General features: G+C 41.3%; 1 protein-coding gene across 1 annotated transcript in view; it reads right to left on the bottom strand.

The window, feature by feature from the left end:
* Positions 1-247: 247 nt before the first annotated feature.
* Positions 248-15333, bottom strand: part of PWWP2B (PWWP domain containing 2B) — a 38646-nt gene continuing 23560 nt past the window's right edge. The window contains exon 3 of the mRNA XM_018553709.1: positions 248-538. The gene's annotated coding sequence lies outside the window, so the exon portion shown is untranslated. The remainder of the gene's footprint in view (positions 539-15333) is intronic.

Here is a 15333-nt window from a genome sequence, read left to right on the forward strand (position 1 = left end):
TAAAACCATTGTTAAATAAATACTAGTTGAAACTACAGTTTTCTTTGGTAGAGATTTCAGAAAAAGAACATTTTGTGCAGAAAGATCCATATTAGGTAACTGGTATTTTGAAACCGTTGAACTATACCTTGAAGACACTTATTGTGAGTTTTCTATGATGCCTTGGATTAAAATACTCCCGTTTCATTATTTTGTTTCATAGCTTTAGTCTATTACCTGTAAACTAAGCAGCAGCAAGATTTTTTTTGTAGTTAAAAAATAAATAAATTAAGTTTGCGTTTGTTTGCTGTTCTTATGTCGCTACTATTAAAACGCAGAGCAGATCTATCTGTGGTTCAATGTCCTTGAGAATTCGGTATGTCAGCTCTGTAGCAGATTCCACGTTGAGGTCCAGGTGACTGCCATCCTTCACACATGACAAGATAACTCATCTCACTGTCAGAAGTGCAGCCACTGCAAGTCTCTTCACGGGAGTTTGTCAGGATGTTTATAGGCGTAGTGAAACTCTAGGAGAACAGCTGTGTTCTGATCCGCTCATCTAAAGAACAGAAGAAAAACAAAAAATCAAGTATGGCCACATATTTTATTTACTATTGGCAAAACAAATTAATATCAAAATAAATCATTTAAAAATCAGACTTAAAAAAAGGGACAACTTTACTTTTAAATTATTAAATAGTATTTGAGGTTGAATAAAGACATAAGTCCATCAAGTCTAACCTATTGCTGATATTTTTTTTTTTTTTTAAGAGTACCTGTACCTCTGTATATTACGGTCTCGCAGGAAATCGTTCAAAAGCTTCTTGAATGATTCCACACTCTGGCTGAAATCATTGCTTGCGGCATCGAGTTCCAGACCCTAACCGCTCTATCTGAAAAGAACCCCTGACGCCCCTTATGCTGGAATTTTTTTCCCACCAATTTTAGGTGGTGGCCTCTAGTTTTTGTTACGTAAAGCGTTTGTTGCTAATGTTGCTGTCACCATTGAACATCTTGTACATGAAAATCATGTCCCCCCTTAATCTCCTTACTTCCAACGTAACATGTTTAAATTTAGTAGCCTTGTCTCATACAGGGGTGTGGAATTCCTATCGCCCGACGCCCGGGACATGCAGTTTCGGGCGCCGGGCGAGTAGTTTTAAAGTACATTCAGCCCGGCTCCGGACAAGCAGAGCTGAATGTACATTGTGGAGCCGCCGCCGCTCGTTTAATACAAGGGGTCTGATCAGACCACTTGTATTAATTTGAGCAGCGGCGATCGTTTCTGCTCGCACCCCCCGCCGTAGTTTTCGGGGTCGCCCGCTCTCCCGGGGACCCCGAAAACTAAGGCACAACGGCTCAGCCATAGAGCCCATAGAGCAGACGAAAAACATCTGCTCTACGGGCTCTCTGTGTGTTCTCTGAGACCGTGGCGCTGTAATCACAGCGCCACCTGTCTCGGCTGTCAGGAACTACACAGAACAGCAGTTCCGTGTTGGAGGGCAGGTTCCATAAAGAGAACCTGTCACCTCCAAACTATCACATAAGGGATTTTAATCTCCTATGTAATAGGAAGAACATTAAAAGGGGAAAAAGTAAATAAAAAAGTTAAAGAAAATTCAAAAAGTTAATAAAATATATAAAAAGATTAAAAAAAATGAAAAAGTAAAAAATAAAAAAGTAAAAAATAAAAAGTAAAAAAATAAAATAAAAATGAAACCCTGCTGCCCCCGCCATCTGCATGCAAATAAACGCATGCGTAGGACATTCTGCATGTGCTTTGAGATTGCAGCTGCCATTCCATGGTGGTAGCCAGAATTCTCTTACACACACACACAATGTGCATTAAAGGGTAAGTTCATTTTCCCAGGTAATATGGAAAAATAAAAATTACCCGATGAAATCTGGCCCTGTCTCTCCCAAACCGCCACCCCCCTGGCTATACTTACCTTTCGGCGAACAATCCCTCCCCTCCGCCAGTATGGGTGTACTATCTGTCCCCCGTACTGCTGTCCAGCGCAGTCCTCCCCTATGCATTTTGAATTTCGCTCGCAAATTGCAAGCACTCATTGGTCAACGTGGTCAGATGACTGCGCTGACCAGTGAGAAGCGCTATTTAGCACAGTAAAATATGTTTTGATTAGGGGTGCACCGATACTAGTATCAGTGCCGATACCGAGTATTTGGGCAAGTACTCGTACTCACCCAAATGCTCCGATACCTTCCCCGATATTGGAACTTACGGCCAGATAAAAATTTCCTCTGACTGGCAGTGCCGTAGGGGAACATGGAGCCAGCTTCCCGTGCAATCAGGAAGCCGTGCGGCAAGTAATGACCTGCCTCCTGGTTTTCTGATTGGTCCGGGAAGCCGGCTCCTTGCTAATTGGCTGGAAAGCCAGCTTCCTGGCCAATCATGTCATTACTCGCCACCCGGCTTCCTGATTGACCGGGAAGCAGATTTCCCGGCCAATCGCAATCAAGCAGGCCAAACAACATGGAACCGGCTTCCGTGGCAATCAGGAACCTGGGTGGGATGTCATTACCTGCTTCCCAGTTTCCTGATTACCAGGGAAGCCGGCTCCATGCCAGCGGAAGCACCGGTATTAGTATTCAGTGTCAGCTAGATTCGAAAGCAAAAAAAAATCGGTACTTGTACTCGATACCGAAAAACCGGTATTAGTGCATCCTTAGTTTTGATTAAAACAATTTTTTGTATTGGGACAAGTAGATTGTCATGAAGGACAAGTAGATTCGGCCCCCGATTTAGCCCTTGGACAAGTAGTTTTTTAAAAAATTTCCACACCCCTGCTCATAGCTCTGGTCCTCCATTCCCCTGATCAGTTTGGTTGCCGTCCGCCAGACTCTCTCCAGCTCAAGGACATCCTTTCTGTGGACTGGTGACCAAAACTGGACCGCATACTCCAGGTGAGGCCGAACCAGTGATCTGTAAAGTGGCAAAATTAAATTATGTCGTAAAGAGCCACCCTCACATATTCTGCAGAAGGTGTGCATCTAAACCTCTCTTTTTAACCTTAGTGGTTAGGGCACGTTTTTTTGCATGCTGGCTGGTGAGTGTGCTGGGAAACTTTTTGCTGTTGAACAGTAATAACAAAAAACGCAAAACTCAGGACCGTAAATGAAAGAATTTTTTTTTACTTAAGCCATAAAGTTACTTCCTTAAACTTTAATCCGCAAGACATACAAAAAAGAGAAATAGTGTGCAAACCATGCTGCTGACGACTACTGTACTTTGCTTTCCTTTAATAACCCCTATGGCAATTAAGTCAACTGATCAGCCATTTTCAACACTTACACCCCCATTCACACTGAGCGACATGGATATTGCACGTTTTTCCACGTGATTTCGTGCCGAGCGGCTTTGGAGGTACATTGAGCGATATTGAGCGACAGTGTACATTTTCTGTAAAGTAGTCACCACTCCAAGCTCTCTCCCATGATGGACTACAATCTCACGTTCAGTTTACTCATTTGTATTGAGATTGTAGTTCATCAGAGGAGCGAGCTTGGAGTGGTGGCTACTTTACAACACACACAGGGACCATGGGGAACAAAAGTAGCCACCCTCCAGAAGGAAGGACAGTGTCAGCACCAATTCAGAGATGATTTCAGGATCTACAGCCAAGTGATACACAAATAAGATACATTTTTATTAATAGTTAAGGTACTTGAATGCATTAAGATTTAACTCCTGAGTTTAGTGTCACAAAAAAAAAAAGGGGGGGGAGGGTACAAGCATTTGAACTTTGTTGAAAAAAAAGCACATAACATAAATTGTATCATTTTAGGCGTGATCACTTTTGTTTTCCGTCCTTTTTCCCCCCATTTATAGATAAAGGAAGCAGACTAGAGTCACTAGACCACCAGCAACAGTATACACAGGGGCTCTCTTAGTAAGGAAAATTGACTAGTGAAGCAAATATTAAAAAGGGATTACTTTAATGCATCAATCAACAGCACAGAAACAGAATTTTATTGAGTGAAATATTAATGTGTCGTTGATTATATTCAAGCCTTTGGATAACACCTGTTTTGCAGGGAATATTTAAGCTATATCTGGCTGCAAGCTTGTACGCCGTTAACGCCACCACCCTATCATGACACACCACACAGACATGCAACTCTTGCGTGACAATGTTCAGCCAGGAAAAAAATATGAGTAATATGTGAAAAGCATAAAATATGCATCAAGTGGGGACAGTTATCTGCTTAAAAAAAAATAAAACACACAATTATTAACTAGAGTACACAAAAGGTATATGAAGGGCCCTGCAAATCGGGACATCAGGCCAGTTATTGTATACCAATTATTGTATACCACCTTGAAGACATGTCCAGTCATCCCTTCCAAGTTTTATTTGCAAGGTCTCTGCCAAAGTTCCCTAATGGATAAGACCAGTGTTGGAAAACCTGTGAGTGGTGGTTGAGTTTCTGATCGCTCTACGGTGAATACTAGGGATGCACCGATACCGGTATTTTGGTACAGAGTACGAGTATTGATACTTTTTTTTCCTGTACTCGCAGTTACCAATTACCGAGTACCGGAAGTCCCATTCAGGAAGTCAGGTGGCGTGTAATGACTCGCCACCCGGCTTCCCGATTAACAAAGAGAGCCGTCCCATACGAATCCCCATAATAATCATATGATCCAGCATGTCTCTGCAGTGCGGATCTCTGTCCCCTCTCACCTCGGCATGTCCAGCCTGTCATTCCCGGGGCCAATCCAGCCAGGAGCGGCATTCCTCCGGTACCCAGTCGGAGCCGTCTTGCTGGCCAATCATGGAAGCCGGGTGCTGTGTAATGACGTGGCGCCCGGCTTTCTGATTAACCGGGAGGCCGGCTCCATGCTCCGTCATGAGATGACGAGGAAGCACTAAGCCGGCTTCCCGGCCAATCGGAATGCCGGGCGCTGCGTTATTACACGGCGTTCGGCTTCCCGATTGGCCAGCTTCCCGACCAATCGGGCAGCGCGTCATTACACGCTGCCCGGCTTCCTGATTGGCCAGGAAGTTGACTCCATGCTCTCTCATCACAAGTGATGAGAGCATGGAGCTGCTTCCCGGCCAATCAAGAAACTGGGCAGCGTGTAATGACGCGCTGCCCGGCTTCCTGATACAGGAAGTATTGGTCTAGGCATCGGAGTATTTGTAATACTCTATCGGCACCGATAGATACTAGTATCGGTGCATCCCTTGTAAATACATAGCTGGACTTGGTAACCAGATTCAAACCATCCCAAAAACTTCTCACTTACTTGCTGTAATCTGGTAGTGCATAGATTAACGAGCAATAACCACAATTTGGGCGATTATGTGCAATTTTTAAATCACTCAACAGCACAATTAAACCTCAGGGGATGGATCGCTTTGCCTTATAGTACTTTTATATGAGAGCTGTGACACCAAGGTTTACAGTTGTGTCTCTTATAATCAAGCAATGCTGCAATTTATGTAGCAAAAAAATGAGCGATTACTCTTCGTCACTACCTCCTTAGCCTTGAATAGAAATGAAGATGAATTGTTTAAAATTATATTATAGTGTATAGCAAAAACAGGGTGGGCAGGCACAACATCCACATATTTTAGTCAATACATAAAAGGCAGACAAGGCATGTGGGATTTTAATGGCACCCCAAACATAAGTTGAATTAAAATATAAATACTTTAATTAAAACATTTGTATATTAAAACTAAAAGTGCGTGACAATACTTTACCTATAGATTGAACCAGCCTGAGAAATAGTCTAATTTTCCACTAGGACATCCATCGGCAAAATATTGTCACACATGTCTGTTTGATAAACAAATGTTCTTAAAAGCTAATGTTTTATTATAAGTATTTAAAAAAAAAAAAAATCCAACTTATGTTTGGGGTGCCATTAAAGCAGGGCTTCAAAAATCTCAGACACCCGTCGCCATGGTGACTAGAAATTGCATGCTGGCACCTGGGCTTTTGCCAGCCTCTTTCGCATCAGCTCTGCTCCCCGAGCTTTGATGAGTATATCTGTTATTTTTGAAGCTAGACAAAAACAAGCACTGAGCCCTTGCAGTGTGAGGGCAACCCCACTTCACGGGTTAAGACATTTTTCCTGAAGTTCTTCTTTAAAATGATAAAATTAAAAAGGACAAACAAAAAAAATAAACCTATGACTGTGTGTTTTGATTGCTCAACCAAATACTGAGGAAGTAAAGGAGAGCATCAGGTTCTCACTATTCAGCTCAGTTTAATCAGTAGTGATGAATAGATTGTCAGAGGAGAAAAAAAAAATAAAAAATGGTCACCTACATGATTGCTAGCTATTCTGGCGTTCTCGGATTTGCCAATATGATCTGTGGTGCATCCTCCATAGGAAGACGATCACAAAAAAGTTTCTCTGCCTTGAGGACGGCACCCATGTGAATCTCACAACCCAATGCAGAAAATTAGGTACTGTCCACAGGAAATGCCTTACCTACAAAGCAACAAAACTAGACTGATTTAAACATACCATCTGGTGCTACTGAAAAGTGCATTCCCCTTTAAATGATTCAGCGGGTTAACCGGCAGAGCAAGAAAAAAAGTCTATGCATCATTCCTAAGCAACAGCACAAATGATTGATGACAGAGCTATGAAACCACTTGGGACCAGAAAAGGACGCAATCAATATTAAGAAGGAACATAATTAGACATCCTAATCAGTAACGGCAGAGGCACTCCCCTTCCTTAAAGCAAATGACTGTTAGGCCTAATGTGCCTCAGCATCAGTGTACTGAACAGTATTTTTGGTACAAAGGAGCCAGAATAAAAAAAACATTCACTTCGTTATTGAACAAGGTCAAATGTTAGGTCGATAGCAGATTGGACATTTCAAGAATAACAAAACACATAGCAGAACTGCTGTTGGTGCCTAATCAATAATTATTGAAAATTGGTTTGATTGCTGACCTACGTCTGAGTTTTGCGATATCCCTATGGCATGTTTAGGGTAATATTTGTTATTAGATACTCGAGAACTCCTAAAGCCGAACTTTACTTTAAATTAAAGTTCAAAAGTACCGAAAGAGGTTTAGCATTACAACCAAGCGAAGGGAGGTCAACAATGGCAGCCTGCATGTTTATTCTGCAACAAATGACTTCGAAAAGGAAACTATGCACAAGAGAAGGATGGGTATGACCACTGCTGAGCCCTCCTGCAAATGCAAGCTCTCTGGTTGTCATGTTAGGACAGAAGGTGGAAACATTAATATGGAATTTAGGAGTCAGTTCCTCTGACAAAGAGAAAACTTTAACAGTTAGACACCAGTTGTCATTTCTAAAGGAGCATTGGCTACCTGGTTCCTTGGATTTCCCCAGCTCTGTGCTAAGCCTACAGGTGAAACTCGAATAATTAGAATATCGTGCAAAAGTAATTGCAGTAAGTGCTGCAAAAAGGGCCCAAACCAAGTACTGAGTACATATGCATGCGTGTACTTTTCAGAGGTCCGATATTGTTCTATGTACAATCCTTGTTTTATTGATTGCATGTAAGAATCTACTTTTTTGAGGTTGTGGATTTGGGGTTCTTGGGGTTTTCATGAGCTGTAAGCCATAATCATCACAATTATGACAAATCACTGCTTGAATTATCTTGCTTTGCATGTAATGACTATCTCATATATTAGTTTCACCTTTTAAGTTGCATTAGTGAAATAAATGAACTTTGCACGATATTCTAATTATTCGAGTTTCACCTGTATAGCTGGGAGGCTTTCCAAATCATTGAACAGGAAAAAGTAGTCAGATCTGGAGCCAAGACTTTACTTGCTGTCTAGTTGTTCCGGGTCAGAGGCTCAAAGCATTTAAGCTGGAGAAAGCCACTCAACTAGGTTTTTTAGAATAAGGCCAGCAACATTCAACCTGTTCAAGCAGAGTATCCTTAATGGCCACTGAAATGTCTTCATTGAACAGGGCAGGGCATAGCCAAGAGGTCAGGGATGTCATGCACCTATCAACAAAGGGGGAACTACATTTTAGACACATACAGTAGAGAGTCACTAAATAGCCAATACATTATAGCGCATGATTTTAAATGTTTAATACTGCTGAAGAGTCCTGGATAAAACCCCATCTACCATTAGTTTGGTTGATATGTACCTGCAGCTTTTACATTAGTTGCTACGTTGGCAACTTTTCCAAGCGATGACCAGTGGTACCACAGCAGTCAACAATGTAAAGAAGTCCAGTCTTCTAGAAAAAATCCACTTAGTATCCACTGTTTCCCCCCACTGTTTCCCCCTCAATTAGCCATTGTAGAGGTGAACTGTATAGTTTGAGAAAATTACATATGAGAAAACGAGAGACTCCTAAGAAAAATTTACCCATACAGTCCAGAGGGCTTGAGATGTTGCCCAGTGGTGCAGGAGATGTTGTCACTATTAAGCCTCATTCACACGTCGACCTGAACTTGTACATCCATACAGGCAAGAATGTACAAGTTTGGGTTGGCGTGCAGTCGTATCCTGTTTGGCCACCAAGTGCGTTCCTGGAGCAGAGCAGTAACAGACGGAGCAAAACTGCGTCCAATGTATTCCAATGGTATTTCTAGCTCCAGTTCACATCGCAGCGTTCCGTTCCAGAGCAGGTAAAAAAAAAAACTGCAGCAGGCATTTTACCTGCTCTGGAACGCATCAAAAATGCATGCAAACGCCCTGGAACGCGCTGAAAGCCCATTTTAAACTTTTAAAAAATAATATTTTTTTTTAACCAAAAACAGCCCGGAATGCATCAAAAACAAGGCACAACCCACTGCACCCCAACCCAAACTCATGCATATCTGCTCTGCATTTGGTGTGAACAAGGCCTTACAGAGAAAGAAGTTAGAAATAGCAGATGTGTGGCAGATCAGGAGGTATTTTTCTTTATAGTTTTTGTTTTCCCCGCCATATGTTTTATTGCCACTGATCTCCATTATCACAGAGCCTCAAGGCGTCATAAAAGCCTCTAGAAAAAGGACACATTTGTAATGCAGCACATGGATCTGCACTGTAGGTCCCATACTTACAGGTATCAAAATGGGTTCTTTCTTTTCCCCGACTCCCTGAGGGTTTGGGAAATTAAAATATAAGCCCTAACACAGCTTTGAATGGCCTCGCATAATCCTTGGGACAGGGAACAGCCTAAAACACAGTCCTGCACCCATTAGGGCCATTCGTCTTCTGAATAATAATAAAAAAATTAAAATAGATTAAGCTTTTAATGGATGTATGAAATCCTCATATAAGAATATGCTGCTTCTGATCTATGCTGACATATCCAGAATGTGAGTACATCTAAAAACAAAAAATCAATACCCACTCACAATAAACCAAGGCTTTCAAAATAGAAATAAATTAACATGGAAACAAGCTTCGGTTATCGGCGGTATGATATCGTGCTCGGACCACTGATAAATAGCAGCGAAGCTACACAAAATAATAAAAAAGGTTTTTGGGAGGGTGGGAGTGCATTGAACAACTTTTAGCCAATATATACATCTTTCTGTTAGCGATTCACCCAAAATCTCTTTTCTATATCTTGATATGAGCAGGTGGAGAATATTTACTGTCCTTGGGAAAGGAATGCCGTTTCTGGATACCATTTCTAAAACAGGGTCATGCAGAAAAGCTTTGTCATGATCCTAAGTAATGAACCTTAATAGCTCAGCAAGATGATACAGCTAAAAGACAGTAGAAAGCAATGCACTTCATAAACCCTGCAGGAAATTGCATGCAAGGCTAAAAAGTCATCTGAAACGCATCAAGCTGCTTTGGACTACAGACACTCTACTGAGCAATATCTACATTTAATAGGACTTCATAGGAGGAACCCCAGGGTGGACAAACAAACATGTCTGTCCAATCTAGGAGCCAGCAGGATTTTTTTTTTTTTTTTAAGAGTTAGTGCTATTGACTACAACTAGAAGACCTGAAAAGTTGGGCACCAGCTGTAATTAAGGAGCACTGCTACCTGGCTCCTGGGTGCCCATCACAGATTAAAATATGATTAAACCTTTTCTGTAAATACAAAACCTTGCATGACACCTCTGACTGCAGGGATTTGAATGTTTGTTCCTTTGTGTAGGCTTGATTAATAAAAGATATCAGCTCCCATGATGCAATAGGGCGCAAGCAATGAGATGGTGTCAGACACCAAATAAGCTGTGCTTGTGCATAAAGCAATATTTATCGGTCTGTTATATTAAAGCTGAACTTTAATTCAGGCATCAATCCTGTACGGAAATTGCTTGCTCTGATTCCACTGTGCACTGTGAACTTCTCACAATGCACATTAGAAGCTGCAGCAAGTCAGAGCCTGTGTGATTTCTTTCTTGGAGGATGCCCTGCATCATCTAGCTCTTTCCTTCCCAGCTCTACTGCCCATTTCTGTAGAGATTCTGGCTGCACACAAACTCACCGCAGCTATATTAGCCAGTTTGCATGTGGAAATGGTACAGAATGCAGCTGTGTCCAGAGGTGGCATTCAGCAAAGTATCCATTCCAGATTGCCCATGTGAATGCAGCCTAAAGCTGGCCATACACTATGCAAATTTCGTCCGGTTCATCGACATTCATACAGTGGGAGCTTAGATGGAAAATCAGCAGCAAACTCCATTCGGGTATTCTGATAGTAGCCGGCAGCCGCTGTCAGAATACCATAAACACAGCAGGGGATTCCTCCATCCAAGCTTGTAAGTGTTGATGGAGGAATCCGTTATATTTTCTTCATTCAGCCTGCAGGCTGAGAGGTTATGCAGAATGGTGGAGTGAATGGGAAAAGGCAGGATTGTCCCTCTGCAATTGAAAATCCCTACAGCCCAGAATATAGTGACGTTCCAATACTGATGGAAGGGTTTAGAGCAAGAAAACTGTTACAGAAGCTTGCATTGGGCTCCTAGTTGGGTCCAAGTGTTCTAGATTGATTCATATTTATCCAATGTGTTTATTCTTCATGTCAAATTACGTTTATGAAATATCTCACTAATGTAGATCGAGTTTAGCTGGGAAGCATCTAAAATCTGGCATGCAGTACCGGAGATGCGGCCTGCAACCAAAGTACCAAATACACACACAACCATGTCTACCGTAGAGATGAACAATCTATATAATGAATAGAGCTCACTGTGTCATAAACGCAGAAGTACTAGATGTAGAAGAGGTTTACGAGAACTACAACAAATGGGTTTCTTTTTCAAGGCAAAATAGAGGGAAACCATGACCAGTAATCTGTGCCACAGAAAGAGGATATCCTGATACTTGGACTCATCCTAAGCCAACTCATAAGGAATCACTATTTACAAAGCATACACATTAAGAGAGAGCGGATAAACGCCTTCAAATAAAAGAAATATAAAAGAAAACAAACCCTGTGCATTAACACCTTGAGCAAATATACAAATGAAAGTTTTATTGGAGTTATGGATTCTTCCATTCAACTGTTCCTCCTTAGCAATCAGGGTTGCAAAGCCAAGTTTTATAAAAAAAAATAATAATGATACAAAACTGAAATTGGTATAATAGCATTACAATTTACAGCACACATGCCTGCATGCTAAAGTGCTCTGTGCAAACAGGAGGTTGGGGGGTGTTGGAGCCGGTTAAGTCTACATTTTAAAGGGACACTAAACTTGGGAATTATATCTTACTTTTGCTCCCCATGGTTCCTGTGTGTGTTGTAAAGTAGCCGCTCCAAGCTCACTCCCATGATGTACTACAATCTCAATACAAATTAGTAAATTAAACTTGTGATTATAGTGCACCTGTTCTGTGTTTTGTTGCATGTTGTCAAGATTCCTGTGACTCCCTGGTTGAGAGGACAGCCCCGTGGTTCCTAGTATTGGTGGAGTGAGCACCAGTGCCATTGGTTTGCGCCAGCCTGAATCTTGCCTTTTTTCTGAATACAGGTATATTTTGTGCCTAGCGCATGCACAGTACAATATGAATATTTGTAAATAATTACATTCACGGCTAGACTTTTGTTTGGTCAGATAAGAAATGATTGTCCTCGTCACTGTGGTTGAAAACAAATGCCGATTCGACCTTACTAACCATCAGAAAATCAAACGAACATTCAAAAGACGAAAATTCTACTGGTATGGCCAGCTTCACTAACAGAATACACTCTTGTCCATCAATTTGTTCTTTTCTTTGATTATCTGTCATCTTTTCAGTTGTCCACAATATCTGGGGGTCACAACCCGATATTCTGAAAGCAATCTTTACATTGTGCACCTCGGAGGGACTGTAAGCCTACCCCTGGTGCCATAGACAGTGTATTCAATACCAGAACATGCTATTAAAATAGTTCTGAACAATATTTTAAATCGTACTGAAGTCAGATCTCATCATTAAAGTGACACTAAACTCAGGAGTTAAAACTTAAAAATGCATTTAGGTACCTTATCTATCAAAAATGTATTTGTGTATCACTCGGCTGTAGATCCTCAAATCATCTCTGAATTGGTACTGACACTGTCCTTCCTTCTGGAGGGGGGCTACTTTTGTTCCCCGTGGTCCCTGTGTGTGTTGTAAGGTGGCCACCACTCCAAGCTCACTCCCGTGATGGACTACAATCTCAATACAGATCAGTTAACTAAATGTGAGATTGCAGTCCATCATGGGAGTGAGCTTGGAGTGGTGACTACTTTACAACACACACGGGGATCGAAGGCAGAGTGATACACAAATAAGATACATTTTTGTTAATAATTTAGGTACTTGAATGTATTTTTAAGATTTAACTCCTGAGTTTAGTGTCACTTTAAATTGCTTTCACTGCTCGTTTTATCTTTGAATTACAACTGATGTCAAACCTCATTGATTCTTAGCTGCCCTTAAAGGATATCCCATTGAAGTCGTGGAGCTTTTCATTCAGGCAATGCTGTTCACCACCAGACTAACTGATGTGTGGAGCAGTCAGAGGCGGATGCTTTGAGATTAACCCCTTCGTGACTGACGACGTACAGTGTACGTCGCCAGCATCGGATCCTTTAGGGAAGTAGAGGTGATGCTGCACATCAATGTTCCTCACAAAAGAAAAAAAGTTGAGTATCAAAAGATCTTGGTCACTGGAGCAGTTTATTAAATGGCATGTATGTGAAAAGACGTAGCCTCCACGCCGTGTGTAGATAATGTACGTGTGGCATTATAGAACAGACCTAGCCAACACCTGTAATTCAGGCTCTTCCTGCTCTAGTCACCTTTATATATCCAAGGACACCTTTTCAGTAGTATGAGTGACAAGAACAGTCAGAAGGCAGGAAGGAAGGCTGCTGCATCAGTTATCTCTACTTCTTCTGCTGTCTTTCATTGGTAACAGATATGCAGACAGCTGTTGATGACACACACCAGAAGCCCAAGCAAGTGTGACTACTGCCTTACAACTATTCCCTTAAAATTGCTAACTGACACCATTTTTACTTGACGTGTTCTAAAATCATCTGAATCATTCTAATACAGAAACAGTTCTTTTGTGCTGGAACCAACATGTCCTCTTCAATGTCATCAAAGAAGTCAGCTTACACCAGCACCTACCCCGACTAGATTGCAAGCCCTCAGGGGCAGGGCCCCCCTTCCATCTCGTCTTGAATTGTATTTGCAATGTCTTCCTTATATTGTAAAGCGCTGTGTAAACTGTCGGCACTCTATAAATCCTGTATAATAATAATAAATAATAATAATAATAATAATAATAATAAAACACATAGATGATGGGTTGCATTCTTGCTTGAAAATGCATCAATACATTAAGAAGAAGAAAAAAAAAAGAAAAAAAAAGAGAACACTGCATGTAGGTTTTACTGTCTGGGATACAATAGGAAATACAAAATGTGCAATTTAATGGTCCAATTATAATTAGATTAAAAAATACTGGACTTTTCACAGCTGTGCAGCAATATTCCCTAGCAAAGCAGCGCTTAATCTTTACACACGGACAGGAGAAAGACCCGTCATAAACCTGGCCATTTCAAACCAAGGACAGAATGACAAACGCGTTAAACAGAGGCTAGCCTTAGTGAAAGCGGCATGCCAGTAGATTAAAAGGTGGCCATACATTGTTAGATTTTGGTTCAGAATTTGTACACGAACAATCAAACCGTTGATGGTACAGCATTGATTTTTGTTTTTGCTAATGTGAATGAAATTTTCGTACGGTCGGATTGAAAAATCTCTGAGCAAACAAAATTCGATGAATGAGGGGTTTTCGTTCACAATCTCCCCAAGAACACAGCACACGTGCAAAAGGAAAGCCGCCTTGGTCAAACGATTCCTTTCTCTGCATAGGTCAAACAAAAATTTCCGTTCACCAAAATTTGGTTGGTTAGTATGGCTAACGAATGATTTCTGAAATAAAAATTTGACTTTGCTTAATGGGGACTTCTAGGTAGAATTGAACGAGGGATTGTGGCAGAATCTAAAAAGAAAATGTTAAAAAAGAATAACAATGTATGGCCACCTTTAGGCCTCAACAACACTAGTCAGCTGCATTTAAGCTAAAGAGAAGTTATCTGGGGAGTATAAACAACTTTGTTTCCCAGATGACTTTTTCCTGCGTTTAGTTGTCGCAGGGCTAAATTTAAATGCGTTAAACCGGGTCTACATGGACCCAGAAAATCCTAGTTTGCGTAAACACTTCTAGACTGAATGCACCTAGATGCTACTGGACATCTTGGTGTGCATTCAGTCATAGAAAAGCATTACATGAGTTCAGGTGCGTTTAGAAAAGGGGTTCCAAATGCATCTGAACCCAACGTTTTTTTCAGCATAGTGTGCTTGAGGCCTAAGATGCAGGCAGCTAAAATTCTATGCAGTGCAAACCGATCCCCTCCTGAAGACTTGTGCACACACAGGCAATAGCAGCCATGTTTGTTACATTTATATACTGCGCAAACAATGCAAAAGTCAATCTTATCTTTGGACAACAGTAAGGGCCTGTTCACACCATCTCGCAGTGGTGCCAATCATTCTGAATGACACCTCAACGTACCATCCCAGCAAACCTGTGTTGCAGTGTAGCCCAATGTACTACCGTGAATTGTGATGCGCACTGCTGCTGAAAATATTGCACACACATTGTGGTGCATTAGGCAGCCGATTCAAACAAGAGATATTTTCCTGCACACAGCTAATGCCAGTCATACACATTAGAAACCAGTGCAGCCACAATCTAAATCACTGGAAGTTGTTTGTTTTTGACGTATGCGCATTTCATTTCCAGCTGGTAAAATTATTTTAAAACCTCCAAAAATGTACAGATATAGGGATCGTTAAAATATATATGTGTGAATGGCATCAAAAACTCAATTATGTAGTAGTCATTTGCATTTCATTTCTGCTGACAAT

The sequence above is a fragment of the Nanorana parkeri genome, unplaced genomic scaffold, assembly GCF_000935625.1.
Source record: "Nanorana parkeri isolate BGI_ZX_2015 unplaced genomic scaffold, ASM93562v1 scaffold127, whole genome shotgun sequence".
NCBI lineage: Eukaryota > Metazoa > Chordata > Amphibia > Anura > Dicroglossidae > Nanorana > Nanorana parkeri.